The following is a 13,686-nucleotide window of genomic DNA, read 5'->3' as shown; positions in this document are numbered from 1 at the left end:
TTAACCATCAAGTTATCTTCATCATCATGCATGTATTTCCCTTTTCTCCCTTTGTAGATTTATTGGATAAGATCATGGTTGTCTGCCAAGATTGTGTTTTGCTTTTGATGGGTTCATGCGTACCATTTTTCTTTGTCAAACCTTTCCCCAAACCCCCTTTGGATCCATTCATCAAACCCTAACCCTCTTCCCCCGGGCTGTGTGATTTATATTAAGGTGTGATGTGACTACATTAAATGTACACCAATTGATCACACGCTTGCTGGGGCAAATGTGGTGAAAGGAACACTAATTCAATTTGAAGGCAGGGCGAGGATCTTCTTCTGCTTGCCCACCCATGCTCAGTCTATGTGAAAGCCAATTCTTTTTCCAAAGGGACCTAATAAATCATAATTAACTGTCGGCATTGATTGGATTCATCATCAACATCCTACCACACAGCAGTAAAGGTTACGAATTACGATTGTGTTAAGTGACTCACTCGACACACAACTACAGTTTGTAACTTCTTGTACTACTAGGCTGTCCCCGCCACCATTATGTTTTATTTTACTTTAGCAGTTGCAATATTGTTTGTTTGGCAGTCTTCTTCTGTACTGTACTTTATTTAAGATCTACTACTCCTCCCACCGTCTCTCTCAGGCAAGTGACTGTCTCTTTTTTTGTGCAAATGTCTACTACTACCACCACAACCATGGCATCTTCTCCATTCACTTGGGAAACCATGCCGCCAACACTGACTGTGCCGAACTTTATCATCATCAATCACAGGTAAGATAAGTTTGGTGAGAGATATAGTGGACTAGGGGGAGAGACTGAGAGTCCTAGTAGGACAAATAACTCAGTGAGGGGTGCCGCATCTGTTTGTGTGCTACAAAATCGGCAGATTATTTAAATCAAACACTGACTGTGGACCAGCAGCAGCAAGGAAACCATGTGACATAAATTTGTCAAACAGTAACCCCCCACAAAACATTAGGATTGTATGTTTAAGTAGAAATATAATTTATTACCTTAACAAGAATAAACTATCCCACACCTGTGACCTGATCCACCCCTCTCCCTAACCCCAAACAATGTCCAAAATGAAAAAGTCCAAACAATGTCCATAAACCCCAACACCCAATTCCCACCCACCAACAAAAGTATAAAAAAAGGGGCAATGCAACTGGGTCCTTAGATTCGGCGAGCTTTAATTTAAAGTGTTTGTCCACGAGGATCTTGACCCGCTCCTCTAGCTTCTCCTCTAGGCGTGACATCCGGAGGAGCAGCTGGAGGCGAAATGCTCTGCAGTTGCATCCAGGGTGGGGGGCAGCAGTGCTGGATGTGAATGAAGTGCGGCGGTGGGTGGCTGCCTGACCGCTGTGCCGTACCACTGGAGCTGGGGTCTGGCTGGGGCCCGGGGTGTTAGAGAAGGCTGCAGCTGCTGCCGCCTCCTCCTCCTCCGTCTGAGCCACCAGCCGACGGTACTCTTGGCAGATGGCCTCTAGTTTCCCACACAGGGCCCTGGCTTCCAACTCCTTCCGTGTCAATTTTTCTTGGTAAAGAAGGATCTAAATCAAGAAATAAAAAAAATATTGTAACCAATACTCTTAGCAAAACAGTAACACAAAATTAATTCAACACATAGTAGCACAGTTGCACTAGCAAGCGCAATACATAACATTTGTGATAAGTATCTATCCTCCCACTTTCTCGGCCCCTAACATTTGTGGGAGTTTCAGGCATTATACTAGCTGTTAGATCTGGACTTTTTAGTGTTATCAGGCAGCTGAGTTGTAGGGACCATCTCTAAGTCTCCTAATGAGACAAGGGACATTTCTGCAGAACCCCACCCCCCTTGGGTACCCGTGTCTTCCCCACCCAGGGCTACACTGCCCATCTAATGGGGGGGTGCACGGGGTGGCACATACTGACCCTTTTGGGGACACTGGGGATCATACCAGGGGTGTCCCTCCTGCTTGCACTGAAAGCAGGTAACAGGCTCCCTATGAACAGGTTTACCTGTCGGGGATTCTGACTTCTTCTTAGGGGGAGGCTGGGAACCCTTACCTTGGTTCTCTTGGGATTTACTTTGGGGCTCATGCCCATCTGCATCCCCAGCTGGCTCCACCATAAGATCAAGGGCATTTCTTGCTTCTACCCAGGCCCTCTGCGCCTTTTGGTAGTCATCCTTTTTAGAAATGCCTGCGGTAGAAACTTTCAATTTCTTGCAGAGATACTTGAGCTGTTTCAAAGTGTAGGTTTCCAACCTCTCTTCCTCAAAATCAAGATCCATAGGTGCAACAGATGCTGGTCTACTCATGGTGGTAAGAATTGGGAGTTTTCAGGAAAAAACAATAGTCCAAGGAAAAAATTCTACCCAAAAAAGTGTGTGGTCGCGTTTGGTCTGCACTCACTAGTAGTGTACACCAATTACTGTATTTGAGTCACAAATGCAGGTCCAAATTTTCACCGCTGACCACCAATGTTAGATCTGGGGGTCTCTAGTTGGCAATGGTATACACCTTTGTCCAAATAGGGACCCTTGCTTCTAAGTCAAGATAAGGGAATTACACTCATAGATAACAACTGCTCCCCCCCTTGGTAGCTTGGCACGAGCACACAGGCTTATCTCAGAGGCAGTGTGTTAAGCATTTGTGAATATACACAGTAATACAGTGATAACACTACAGATGGACACAACTTAGGTTTTATAAAAATAAGTATTCTTTATATAGACTTAACAAGACCACAAATGACAAAAATCCACAATACTGTACTTAAGATTGACTTAAAGATGGTAAAAGTTACTAAGTTCAAGTTGGTGATAAATACGACACAGTACTCAACAAAATACCTGGATGCGTAACGCAAAAATGAACAAAAGGCTCGCTAAAGGGGAGATGCTTCAATTCCGTGAACCGGGGGAGATGATGCGTCGCGCCTCAATGCTTGCGCAGAGTAGGGGATGCGTTGTGATCCTTACCGGTGTGGGGATGATGCGTAGGTGTTGGGCTTGCGGTCCGGTCGCAATGCGCAAGATGGCGCCTCGATGCAATGCGAAAATCCTGGTGCGATGTGAGCAGATGTTGCCCCTGATGTGACGATGCGACGATAATGTGTAGACGCCCTGGCAGCCTAGAGACGTCTCTGTACTTTAGAGCCGCGATAGGTACTGTGACACGCTTCTCCGGTGAAGCAATGGCGACCCTCTCAATGGCGTCATGCTTCTCGGGTGATGCGACAGCAGGCAGCTTCGACGAAGACATGCTTCCTGAGAGATGCGGCGGCGGCACGCTTCTCTGGCGATGCGACGATCTCAGCTGCGACGGAGTGACGCTTCTTCTCGTTGCGACGCGCTTCCAGCTCCCAGCGACGCGCAGGCTTCTGCAGTTAGAATTCCCAGCAAGGAAATTCAGGGGGGCGCTGGAGCTGAAGTCTTTTATCCCTGAGACTTCAGCAGGAGGTAAGCACAAATTCAAGCCCTCGTAGAATATTCTGTAAGATGATGAACGTCCTTAAAAAGTTCCTTCTCCGTTTCCTTGGCAATAAAGAAACCACTGCAGGCCAACCCAGCAAACAGCACACTGGCAGAGGGGCAGTCAAAACTCCTGCAACTTCCTGGGTTCTTCACCTTGGCAAAAGGTTAGTCTTGTTCCCAGAAGTGATCTAAAGTTCTACCAAATTCGACTTTCTACCATGTTCCCTGAGTCAGTTAGGATTATAAGATGTAATAATCTAACTGCCCATTCTGGCCTATGGAGAACAGCAGCCTTGCAATAGTGAAAAATGAAACTGGCTGTTAAACTATTAGGACATGCTACACACACTGGGGCATGTCCTACCTTATACTTACAATGCACCCTGCCCCTGGGCCTACCATAGGGGTGTCTGATATGAAGCAAAGGGAAGGTTTAGGGACTGGTAAGTGGGTGCACTGGCCGAGTCGACATGACAGTCACAGATTGCACACAGGCCTTGCAATGGCAGGCCTGAGACACACTTTACACGCTGCTACTGTGGGTGGCACAACAAGTGCTGCATGCCCACAAGCAGCATTTGATTTACACGCCCTGGGCACACATGGTGCACTGTACTAGGGTCTGACAAGTTAATCAAATAACCCAGTCATGGAATCACTAATTAGTACATCAATTTCACATAGGGAGCACTTGCACTGTGGCACTGAATAGCAGTGGCACAGTGCCCAAAGCATATAATCCAGCAAAAGCATATCAAAAACAGAGGAGGCAATCAGTAAAAATGGAAGGGAGACTCCCACCAATGATGCCAGGTCTAACACTACCACTATGGACTCCAGTACACAGTACACCAGTCTTCTTCTTATCTCTAGTTTAGCGAAATTACATAGCATTGTTGTAGCTGGCATGCCAGCTCAGTCAGTTAAACTTGCACCCAAGACAAACATACGTGTCATGGCGAAGACTCAGGTTAGTTTTATTTACTACTGTCTGCAGGTGGGGAAGCTCATATTTTTCTATTACGCGTGGAACTGGCCATACTTCCTCTGTTATATGAAGGGCAAGTGCTCAATTTCATTTTCACCCTTCCCTGGCTACTACAAAAAGGCATATTATATATCTGATCCAATGATCATTGCTTATATATGGAACAGCGACATAAGGTCAGTAGCGGTTGGTGGTGGGAGTGCTGGTGGGCGGTGATGTGGGGAGGGGCAGGGTGGGGGTAGTATGCTATGGATTACGGCCAATTGTAGGTAAGTGAACATATAAGTAAATAAAACTAATTTTGTTGCACGCACTGCATCAAATTAGACGGTGCAGTGCGCACAATGAAATTTGTTTTATTTATTTTTATATTTACTTACCTCTATTCGGCCATAATCCATAGTTTACTACGGCCCACCCTGCCCCTCCCCCGCCCCACATTACCACCCGCCAGCACTCCTACCACCGACCGCTACTGCATAAGGTACTTTGTTTTCATTGACTGTGTAACCAACAGATGGCCACCCTTTGCAGGCTGGCTGACATAGTCAGGGAGTGGTCCTCAGAGTCGGAGGAAGGCGCTTGATAAATACACACAATATATATATATGATGTGCTTGCAAACTACTGTGAGTCAACTGTATTCTAAAAATAAAACTTATATTCCCCTCACCTTTGCTACTCTGGCGCGGCTTCTTTTACATTCTCTTCAAACTAAGAAGACTCTGCATCCAGTGACAGTCCCCACCTATGCTGTCTATTATGAATACATCCAGGTATCCATTCATTCAAAGTAAATGTCTATCATTCTTTTGTCTATATCTCTGTCTTAACAAACCTTAGTTGGTTTCACCAACAACCACTCATGCGTCCACTCCTTCCTTGCTTGACTTGACTTTGAGTTTGACCCAAACACCGCTGATGATTCTTGCTATCCAGTATCCACCCATACTGTGTCGCCCACCCAGGCAGGCATCTTCTTTCACCTTCCACCCATCCTTCAACAACCCATGCATCTGATTCCTATCTATCAGCCACCTACGTATGCTTCCAACGTACCCTTCTCTGCCAGTAATATTACATCTCTTTCCACCCTTCTTTCCCTTTTTGTTCCACACATCCATCAAGGTCAACTGATCTGCCTTTTAGTCTTCTCCATAAAACTTTCACTGCTGAGTTGGAGCCAGATAGAAGAGGCCATTGGTTACTCAACTCACGCTGCTAATGCTATTGCTAATGCATTGCTAATGCTAAGTAAAGGGTGTCTTCTTCAACCGTGTATAATGTTCACTACAACTTCAAACTTAATAAGTCATAACAGTACAGTGAGTGAAGTGAACACACTTACAGCTAGTGTAATGTCAATAAGTAATGAATATGACTTACTACTGCCCACCACTGCTGTTGGCTCAACCCCTGTAGCTCCTGCATGTACCGCATCTCCTGCCTTTCTGGAATGGCTGCATCACCATTGCCGCTGGCCCCGCCGGCACTGGTGGTAGGTAGTAAGCCTAGAAAAAACATTACTCATTTTTAGATGCCTGTACACCTCCCCCTATTTATTTGTTTTCACTAGCAAGATTGAACAAAAAAGTTAATTCATACATATACAACATACATCAGTAGTCTAAATCGGGTACTAGAGTAGATTCAGTAGACACTAGTAATGTTATGGTCCGTAGGGTCATTATAGTCTTCTCTACTCTTTGCAAAGTTAGCCTAAGCGATGCAACCATTTTAGCTTCATCTCTTTTGCGCATGTTACCTCGCAGCCTGTTGTGAAGAAAGACGCCTTTGAGCCCACATGAGCTCATACAGCTACTGTCTGAGCATTGCGTACAAGTCGAGAGGTCGAAAAACAAGCCACTTTGTTATAGAGTTCGGTTAGTCCGTATTGCTTAGCAATAACATGTTACACTTTTTGGCATGACTGAGAAATGCTTGCATTATACTATTTAACGCACACCATTTTTCTCACAACAGGCGGAAGATTCCCTTCTACGAACCAGAGATTTGTAGAGCTTATGATGCATGTAACAGTACTTCTACGTTCTATGGTGAGGGGTCTCCCAGAATTTGCACAGATCTTTTGTCTTCTATCATGCACTTGTAACAATGTTTATTGTTTTAATAATATGCATTTTGCTGTTGGAGCTGGCTGTAGTACACTGACTTTTCTAAAACAACGCACAGAGCTTGTTAGATTAAAATAAACCTTTTGAACTTACACATAGACTCTGTGGTATTTGGTGTGGTGGGGTGGACTAACACGAGTGAGTGAATGAAAGGGTGGTATGTTCTGGGCTGTGTAATCATTGGGTATCTTCGGGTGGGGGTTCGGGGGCCTAATGAGACACTATTGCTAGTCATCCTTCAGGGGATTGTCTGACTGAGGTATGAGGAAGGTCCAACCTCCCATCACCAACATCCTATTTTCTTGTGCGTAGTTTTGTTTGTGGATGTGCAGAATCCCTACAATAGTAGTAGTATGTACTATATCCTATCATAAATACTATTCAAATATCTGGTTGGGCATTTTGTTGGTGGGAATTGTCAAAGCCTCAAGATTAAGAAAAGTAGAAGAGGACAACCCAAAGGACTGGACTCAGTGGACAAGCTGAGTTGTATTCAAAACCTTAAATAAAGTGTGGCCAACTTGGCAAGCTTAGCTGCAGACAGACTAATAGTCGTAGTATAGAGAGTCATAACAGAGGCAGTTAGAACTTAGAGGGAGGGATAACCAGAATTTAGAAACAGAGTCAAAATCAAAGAAGCTTTTGTACAAAATAGAATTAGGAAGTGGAACCAGAATTAATAGTTCGGAAAAAATAAGGTGCAGTAAAAGTTAGGGATATATAATTGTTAATATTAACCACTGGAGGACTTATTGGGACCAGCAGCAAGGACATCGGTAGAGGAACGGACGTCTGGTTATCCCGCCGGCTCGGAACCCGTTGTCTTGCCCCTGGGTGCTGCTGATCATGTAAGATATAATAAAGAAAGAGACAAACATTAATGAGTGCTGTGGAACAAAAACATTATTTTAAAAAACGCCCAAAAACATTTTAGGAAACAACAATTGCAATAAAATAGACCTATCCAATCAGATCGACTACTGGCTTCCGGGATTCACAAACTGTCTACTTATTTATGAACACTAATCCAGTGTACCATAATCATTCTGAATCCAGAATACTAACTAAGCCTAAGTACCACCTATTCCAGGCGGGCCACTTGTTCACTAAGTCCGCATTTCTATTTTTTTTTTGCCCTAAAAAATACATAGATGAGATGGAGGACACATGCATACATTTGTGGATACACCAAATTGTTGGTTGGTTGCGTCTGATGTTCTGCTGCTGACTGACACTGCTAAGCCTACCACTCACTAAACAAACTACAAAAGGTTCTACTAAGGACTGGGGTAAGCAGCACTCAGTGACAGAGGATGTGTCATGCAGACCGCTAACAAATTATGAACAAATACTAACTAAACCTAGTATCAATCCATCCACCACTATTTGATAGGAGGACAAAGGAAGGACTAGAGTCTCTCTAGCAATAGCGTTACCTAACTTAAGTTCTCTAAATTAAACTCTTACATAATAATCAGCCCAAGCGAGCGCATAGTTCCAAACAAGTAAGAGTAGCACCGAGTACCTGTGTCCTACAATCACAGAAGATTTTGAAACGTAATTTACCTGCAATGTAAGCAGCAGTATTCTTGTTATTCGTAAAAAAATGATACACAATAAACAATACTTTACTTCTATATATTAGCTATTCACCAAGCCTCACGACCTCGAGCCCTAGCAGGTCCAACAGGTCCTGCTCCCGGTCCAGGATTTATGACCACCAGTGGGCCAGCTTGTTATGGGTGCACCGGACCCCTGAGCAGCGAAACACTGCATGGCGCACCTTTGCCCACTTGGGGTGACACTCCTGGGTAGGGTACCCGGAGCCTGGCCTGCTGCCTGCTGCCTGCTGCCAAGGTCAAGGGGAGGTGGCGCTGCACAAAAAAAACAAGGGCGGCCATCTCTGCCTCGCAAAAAAGCTGCCAGGCCTGCACCCCTGCAGGGCGCATTCTGCCTAACCCTGGGCGGAGAACTACGCTCCGTTCGCGGAGTTTGTGAATTTTCGGCAACTTCGCACTTCGTGGCGAGCGCGAAGTTGTCGACTACTTCGCAATCTACAGCGTAGCGTAGTAGTTTTTCTTCCTCGCGCGCTCAATAGCATTCTCGCGTGCGCGGTAATGACTTACTGTGGTTCTGCGTTCGCTTTCTCGCTTTTCTCTCCCTGTCACGTTCGCTACGATGTTTGGAATCCGGCAGCACAATCCCATGCGACTTTGAGAACGCGATTACGTCATTCGGACGCGTGAACATGTCATTGGGACGTGCGATCCTCCTTGCAGTGCCATGTTGGTAAGATCACGTTTCCGAACACGCAGAAACTGCAATCTGGCACATAATATCTCCCGAGCATGTTAAAATCTTCTCAAAAATGTTCATTTAACCCCTCAGATTGTGATTTGGCTGTATTTTTTTGGGCTAGGAGTCCTCTTTTTGTTTCTACTCTTTTTTCAAGAGAAAGGAAGTGCCCATGAGTTTACAACTTCCTGTTCCTGTCCACCAGGCTCCTCCCAGTGCTTTGTCCATGTGGTGTTCACTTTCATTTGGAATTGGAGCTGGAAGGATCACTCTTTGTGTATGTCTGCTGCATCATAGCATTTAATTGGATTTATTGAGAAATTTTGGATTTGAACTTTTCTTTTACAAGTAAGTTTGAGAATTGAGAATTGGTGTACTGTAAATGTTTGTTTGGTTTGGGGGTTTTTTAACTACAGTTTTCTGTGCTTCTCAACCTTTCTTAAAAATTATTATTGAGGGAGGCCTGTGCTTTCATGAGGGGCCAAGTTGTATGAGTTTGAAATTTCATCCAGTAGGCCTAGAGGTACCCAAAGGTCCACCCATGTTTCTGTTGTGTCTGTAAAACATCATGGATGGCATTGGATTTAATTGCATACACTGTTGTAGTGGAATTTAACTTTTTTTTTTGTAAAATTCGGTAACCCTAGTAGTTCATGTAGTTAGTGTAGGCCTGCTTGAGTTCATTTACTTTCTGTGGGTGGCTTGGCCAGGTGGTGGTGGTGGCCATTTTGTGTTTGTAGCCACTGTGTTTTTGCCATAGGCCTCCAAGCTTGTGGCCTACTCTTCCAGTAGGCCCAAGGGTACTACTACAGTCCTCATCATGGGTGCATGAAAGTTGTTCAACGGTTATAGGGGTGTTTAATTTGTAAGTGTAACATCATGTAGGTCATGGATGGCTTTGGATTAATTAGCAAAATGTGTTTTTGGTGTTGAATTGCAGGTTTTGGGTGTGTGTTGAATAATATGGCTTTTTCTGCGCACTAGGTAACCCTAGGATTCAGCTCGCGTAGTTTTGGTAACTTTGCACAGTGCTACAACGCGACCTTACAGTTTTTGCCTTCTTCGCGCGCTCAATGTGCGTGCTCGCGCACGCGATAACGAAGTTTTGTACAGTTCGCGCTGCCGAACACGCCGAATTTGCATTCTCACGAGCAATATCTCTCGAGTTGCCTAAAACGTTCCCGAAAATGTAGATGCTGTTCATTTTGCTAAAAGAAACTCCTTAGGTTGTCATTTGCTTGTAGTTTTTGGAGCATGGACCACTTACTGTTTCTGTCCTCCATGTACTTTGTTGTTTGAGGGTGGCCTGACCATGTGGGCGGCTTGTCGGCCATTTTGTCAAGCCAAGCATTGTCCTTTTGCCATAGGAATTTATTGTCTGTATTCTCTTTCTTTTCATGTTTTTGGGGGTGGCCAGGCCATGTGGGGGCGGCCATTTTGTGTGACCTTCCATCGTGGTTTAGTTTTTTTGCCGCAGGCCTACAAACTTGTGTGATTTTTTCTGCCAGTAGGCCTAGAGTCCCAGAGATAGTCAGCGGGGATGCTTGATGTAGCGTTTTCCACTTTGTCTGTTGAATTTAACTTCATTTAGGGCATGGGTGGCAATGCATTGAATTTTCAAATGTGGTGTTTGGGGTGTAGTTAACTGTTTTGGTGAAAAAAACTGTAAATGCCTTTGTTGTTTGTGTTGTTGTGTAACTTTCAAACCTTGTAGCCATGGGGATTTTCTTTTTTGCATTAAGCTGTGATGTGTAACAGGCATCCTCCTTTTTCTGGCCATATAGGGAGGGATATAGGCCTGCTTGAGTTTATTGTTTTCTGGCCTTTACCCATGTACCTGTGATGAGAGTGCCCATGTGGAGCTGTGGTGGTAGTAGTAGTGTGCTGTTTTGTTTTTGACAAATTGGCCTGTGTCTTGCCATTGTTCCTGTTGGCTTACTACTGTTCACATCCCCATTGCTATCTGCTGCAGGTCACTGATGCTGCATCCATCCGAAATGATGCACAAATTAAGGATAAACAAGTTCCACTTACACTACATTTGCATTTTAGTTCTTTGCTAGTTTTACTCTTACTGGTTGTACTAATACTTCTAGTAGTAATTAAAATTAAAGCTAAAAAAATCCACATTCGACTGATGTTGTTCTGCCTTCTTTGCTTGTAGGTGCACAAAAGACTGAAGAGGAGGTGTCTGTCATCATTCATCGCCTGTTCTACTGCCAGATGGACGTCCTTCTGTTCTGTACTACGTCACGTGTGGTGTGACTAACCTGACCAGACATCATTCTCAGCAACTTGTGCAACTGAGTGCTGCTGCTGACTTCTAAAGAAGATGGGCCCAAAGAAAGCAGGTACCAGGTCCTCTAAGACCAAGAAAGTTGCTGAGAAGAAGGAAGAACAGAAGAAGGAAGTGACACTTAAGTCTGGTGTTGACCCGAAAACCTTTTTTGGGCAAAAAAAAAGTACGCCTGCAGCAGCAGTGACCGGGGTCCAAGTTGGGGCCAGCACCTCCGCATCAGTGGGCCCAAGCCACCAACCCAGGCCCAAGCAGATGAGTGGGGAAGAGGTAGCCAGCCTAATGGTGGAAAGCAGTGATACTGAGCCTGACCTGAACTTCTCGCTATCTCAAAGTAGTACACATTCCACGCAAGAGGGAACACAGTAGAAAAGTGGTGAACAACAACCAGCGCCCGCAATAGCAGATGTTCAACCTGAGCCACCGCCCGCAATAGTAGTTGTTCAACAACCACCGCCCGCAATAGTAGATGCTCAACGAAAAGAACAACCACAATCACCGCCTGTAATAGTAGGTGTTCCACAACCACCGCCCGCAATAGTAGATGTTCAACGAAAACAACAACCACAACCACCGCCTGCAATAGTTGTTGTTCAAGAACCACCACCGGCAATAGTAGTTTTTGTTCCTCCCGAAGTCGGGGCAGTTCAGGAAATTGAGCCTGATGCAGAGCAGATCTGGTAGTGGTACACTAAGTACCCCTGTCCGACTCCCCAGCACTGCAGTGGTAGGTCCCACATCCTCCGCATCAGCAACATCTCTGTGGCACCAGAGTAAGAGTAACCCGGAGACACCAAGGAGTACGGGTGCGACGCGCAGTATTGCATCGGGCATAACTGAAAGAAATACCAAGTAGTGTACCATTGTTAGCATGTTTAGGCAGGAGGGAAAGTACGAGCGCAACCACCCAATAGCACGTTTGTACAATGCTAAGCTTGCTAAAATGTTAGCTCTGGACCTTCTCCCTTTTTCTTTTGTTGAAGGGGTGGGTTTCCTGGAATTTGTGACAACCCTCTTCCCAAAATGGAATGTTCCCAGCCGCTACTATTTTGCCAGCGTTGCTGTTCCAGCACTACACCACGACGTGCTGGAATTGCTTGGAAAAGCCTTGCAGCAGAGTGCTGTGCATAGTATCCACCTGACAACAGACATGTGGACCAGTAGCCAAGTCACTGATTACATGTGCATCACTGCACACTGGATCTCTTTTACAGGTGTTAGAGACAAGATATCTATAGGCATTGACACTACTGAGATTTTTAATGATACTCGCAGACATGCTGCTGTAGCTATGTTTGCTATGAAGACATTGCATACTGCTGCAAACATTTTGGATGAGTTCAACAGCAAGGTCTTTGAATGGCTGCGACCAAGAGGCCTCAATATTGGTTTTGTTGCCACCGACAATGGCAGTAATGTAGTTAAGGCCATGGAAGATGGTGGCTATTTTAGGGTCCCGTGTTTGGCACACTGCATTAACATTGTGGTTCAAGACTTTCTGAAAAATGAAAGCAAAGTCAGCAGCTTACTGACCATTTGCAGAAGAATCTGCACGCATTTCAATCATTCTTTTAAAGCCCGGAAGCAGCTACGGGTCATTCAACGTTAGTATAAAATGCCAGTCAAAGCACTCATCCAGGAGGTACCAACACGTTGGAATTCTACTTATTGCATGCTTGATCGGCTGTTTGAGCAGTACATACCACTTAATGCTTATGTCATGACAAGAAGATCAAGGGATCCAACTGGTGTTATTAAAGCCATGACAGTTGAGATGTCGCAATGGGACCTCATTAAATGCCTGACAGAGATGCTACTTCCTTTTGAGGTCTTCACACGTGCAGTCAGCAGGGAGGACTGTACTATGAGCCAAGCTATCCCATTGTTGTACATGCTGGAGCAAGAGCTGAAGGAGGTGTCTGAAACATACGAAGGTGTTGAAGGAAAACTTGAAGCATGTAATTTGGCGAAGTCCTTAGCCAGCCGCTTATCTGAGAATACAAGGATTCGAAATAAGATTGTGTTGCATCAACATTACATTACTGCCACAATTTTGGATCCACGGTACAAATTATTTGTGAACAGTAATGCAGTAATTCCTTTTTCAGAAGGGGATGTTTCCAAGTACAAAACTGTAATAGCCGAGGAAGCCACTGATTTAGAAAACAAACGGCTCTAAATTAGAGGCCTGCCACTGCCAGCCCAGGACAGTGCAAGTACTACTGAGCATCCTACAGAGTCAAGTTATTCTTCACAGCATGCGAGCAGTGCGTTTGCTTCCCAGCAGTCACCAACACAAGCAATAACAACAACCGCACCAACAGGATCTGATTCATCAGACACAAGCAAAAAAATAGCTGCTTGGTTTCTACAGAAAGGGATGGGTAAGTCCGTTGCTGTCGCAAAGCAAAAAGAGGACGAGCAAACCCGAGCACCAATGAACATTGAGCGGTTGGTCCAGGCCTATCTGGATGACACAACATAGGTTTTCATGGAGCAAAGCCCATTG

The sequence above is a fragment of the Lissotriton helveticus genome, chromosome 2_1 (assembly GCF_964261635.1).
Source record: "Lissotriton helveticus chromosome 2_1, aLisHel1.1, whole genome shotgun sequence".
In the NCBI taxonomy this organism is placed as follows: Eukaryota; Metazoa; Chordata; class Amphibia; order Caudata; family Salamandridae; genus Lissotriton; species Lissotriton helveticus.
The sequence above is the reverse complement of the archived record's forward strand: the minus strand, read 5'-3'. Positions refer to the sequence as shown.